The sequence below is a fragment of the Papilio polytes genome, unplaced genomic scaffold (assembly GCF_000836215.1).
Source record: "Papilio polytes unplaced genomic scaffold, Ppol_1.0 DF823510.1, whole genome shotgun sequence".
In the NCBI taxonomy this organism is placed as follows: Eukaryota; Metazoa; Arthropoda; class Insecta; order Lepidoptera; family Papilionidae; genus Papilio; species Papilio polytes.
Window position 1 is genome coordinate 1,290,778 of NW_013525694.1, and position 4,059 is coordinate 1,294,836.

Below are 4,059 nucleotides of genomic sequence, written 5' to 3' on the forward strand. Positions count from 1 at the left end.
AACGTATTTCAGTAAATCAATTTTACTTACAGCTTTGTCTTCGATACCTCACCAAAAGCAATCGACCGTTTATCAAAGCCTTCTCGAAGTAATAATGTAAAGATAGCAGAATCTTCTCAATTCTTGATACCACCGTGTTGTTTTGCTTTTATGTCTTGTATGATATTATTCCGGTCTTAATTCTCGATTCTCCATCCCCCTCACAATTGATCGGACGTAATTCTCGACCCTCGTTCTCATACCTCAGCAAACGTAAATCTCGGTCCTGGTTCTAACACCTGAGCAAACGTAAATCTTGGTCCTCGTTCTTACACTTGAGTAAACGTAAATATCGGTCCTCGTCCTTACATCTAAGCGATCGCCGCTCTCGACTGCCGCTCTCATATATGAGTGCACGTCGGCCTCTTTCATTGCTCTCAAACCTGAGCTCACATTGGTCTTTGTATTCGCTCTCACACCTGTGCGGGCGCTGATCTCTAGCTTGAGATCATTATCTTTACCTTGACCTTCAACACTTGAGCACACTTTGTGCACTCTCACTTGCACACTCTCCAAAATTACCGTTCTCACTTTCCAGACAACAAAAGTAAAAATTGGTAATTTTCAATCAAAAATTACCCAAGAGACAAAAGAAATCGTATCGTGCCATTAACTATACTGGACTATATAATAGTATGAATGATGCAAAAAAAATAAGCATCCAAAATTACACAAACCTATAAGAAACGATAAAACTAAATATTACAAAAAATACTACACAAAAAGTCAAAGTATTAAATCTACCTCAAAAGGATTGGATAAATCGAACTATTATTGAAGGCATAAACTTACGCAATAAGCTGTGGAAAAAGTTAAGAGCGAACCCTTCGAATAACTACTAGGAGTCTATACCTAAAACAAAAGAATTATGTGTCTAATACTATAAAAAACTCAAAGTGCAGTTACTATTCAAATCTATTTAATGACAGCAAGAAGAATCCCAAGAAAATGTGGAAAGTTAGCCTTAAACAAACACAAAGATAACTGCACTCCACATAAATTAACTGTAGATTCAACCAGTATTGTGGTTGGAACAGATATCTGTGAGTCTTTTAATAATTTTTTTCTCTAGTATTGGTACTCGATTAGCTAATGAAATATGTAAAAAATATCATAACTATCCTATAAATGTGTATTCTACCTATTACAAGAAATAAATCAGGATCTTAAACTGATCCAAGTAATTATCGACCTATTTCAGTATTACCAGTAGTTTCCAAAATTTTTGAAAAGGTTATATATCCACGACTTAATGGATATTTAACATCTTTAAACTTTTTCACTCAACATCAATACGGTTTCAGATCTAAATCAAATACTCTAACGGCAACAATTGATCTTGTAACTAAAATTAAAGAAAACATAGATAAAAAACATTTATTGACCTAAAAAAGGCTTTCGATACTGTAAGCCATAGTGTCCTGTTACAAAAGCTGAATGATAGGCATCACTGAAAGAGCATACAAAACTTTACAATTTTACCTCACAAATCGCAAACAAATAGTTAAAATTAATGAGTACCACAGTAAGCGGAGTGAAATTACCTGTGGTATTCCGCAGGGCTCAATCATCGGTCCCCTTTTACTCTTAATATATATAAATAATAAAACTAAGCTAGGACTTACAGGATACATCACACTCTATGCAGATGATACTTGGCTTTTTTATTTTGGTCATTCCATTCACGATATTATTGCTCAGGCTCAAAGCGATTTAAATATTTTACACGAGTGGCTAAAGTATAACTTACTTACAATTAATATTTCTAAAACTCCCTACATGATTTTTTCAGCTAAAAACAAAAAAATACCAAACCATGCTCCTTTACTAATCAATAATAGAATTATAAATCAATCTAGCACTGAAAAATATCTTGGCCTACATTTAGATAGAAAACTAACTTGGAAAACACATTAATAACATACGCACAAAAATAAGCAGCTTGATTGGAGTTCTGCGAAGAGTAAACAACTGCATTCCACCTCAGATTCGACACATTGTCTATAATTTATTAGTCAAACCGCATTTAGAATACTTAATAGAGGTATGGGGTTCTGCTTCAAAAACAACCTTGCATACCATACAAAGGACACAAAATAAACTTATTAAACTATTGTTTCGAATTAACTACCTTACACCAACGTCTGAAATGTATGAAAAAACTAATATCTTTAACATAACACAACTTTACACATACAAAACCTGCATACTTATAAAAAAAAATTAACAAATGAAACAAATTCAAAAATAGTACACCTAGAACAAACTATGGTCAAAACACTAACATTTGCGGGAGTACAGTTATATAATACTTTACCTAAAGTTATCAGAGACTAAAATAAAATGTCGTTATTTAAAATTAAATTTAAAAAAATTGTAAAAAAAATAAAATCCTAATATAAATGATAACAAACTAGAGTACTGATGTAAATTGTAAATGTAAAAAAAAAATGTTTCTCGTTAAGTGAATTGTATATTCTTAGAGAAATAAACATCTTAAACCACAACTACGAAATATATGTACTCATACCAACCATGAAAACATTACTTTAACTCAAATGTACAACACCTCATTTATGTACTTTTATTAAGTGCGCATCAAGCTCAAACATCAATCTCTGATACACTTGTTGTTCATTAACACAAATAGACAATAACAATTAACAAGCAAAATATACACTTGTAATCCCAATATTGTTCTTGAATATAAGGATAATAAAGTAAATCTCTTATACTTGTGATAGATTCATGTATCACAAATAATTAGTCATAAATAAAAGTGGTCTACTTTTTTCTCATTATGAACACCATCGTTAAATCTCGTTGTTCTTAAACCACTCGCTTAAAACAAATTGTGATAGCACCTTAGATCATTTAGTTATGCATGGTTTTGTATCTTGGGGAAAAAATCCCACTATCATTGCTTTTAGATTATTTACAACCAGACTTATTAAAAATGGTGTTAAAGATCATGGTCTACTTACGTGAACTCTCGGCCACTCCTTGCTTATTGCCGTATATTTTATAAAACTACCCCCCACTATTACTTCCGTTTTCTAATGTTGTTGTTTTAAATAAAGATAAATGTATTAATAAATAGCACAGATTAACAAATAACTTTTAAGAAAACAGAATACATCAAAAATATTTAAAAAGCAAACAAAATAATGTAGCTTTCACGTATATTTATTTATCCATGGGACTAAACGAAATAAATTTGATTTTACTGGTCTTTGTCTCGAAATCATATATCATTTTCAGAACACCCAAAAATACTTTGAAAACAAAAAGTTTGTAAAGTTCGGAAGTTTTTTCAGGCGCGACAATCAATTGGAATATTAAAAAAATACAAGCTTATCTAATAAATTCTTTGTATATTGTATTATCATATTCTTTTAGGTCAATAATTTTACAATAATCAGTAAAAAAAAACTAATCACCTTCTATGATTTTGCAATTCGCAACGTATCATAGTAATTATCAACCGTAACCCTGACATTCTTGACCCAGATTCGCATAATTATTTTCTTTTAAACAAAATTCTGGGACTTTGACTGAACTAGCACTATTTCTATGTTTTTCTATTATTCATTTATGTGTTAGAATAACTTTGTCCCAGTTCTTCATTTATATTGCAACATTTGTAATTAAATCAAATGCGATCGTACCAAACGAGAAGACACTGGTTTACAAAAAAAATTAGTAAGTAAGTTTTGTAAGCCTACAAAGGCCTGCTTTTATTTATTAACTGGAAAGTAATTAATAAGCTTTTCTTTCACCTCATTTAGCACTTTTATCGAACATCAAAAATAAAAATGTCTCATTTTAATTATTTCTTTAATTCTGAATTAGTATAGAAATGGCGAAGAACATTTCATATCGCACGCTTTATATTTTCCATAAAACCTATTAGAACATATGTTTTTATTTAATTGTTCAAATACAAAGTAGTTATTGCCGATAAATTCAGCGTGACAATCAAGTGTCAGTTGTCAACGTCAGTCAAATCAAATGTCAAAG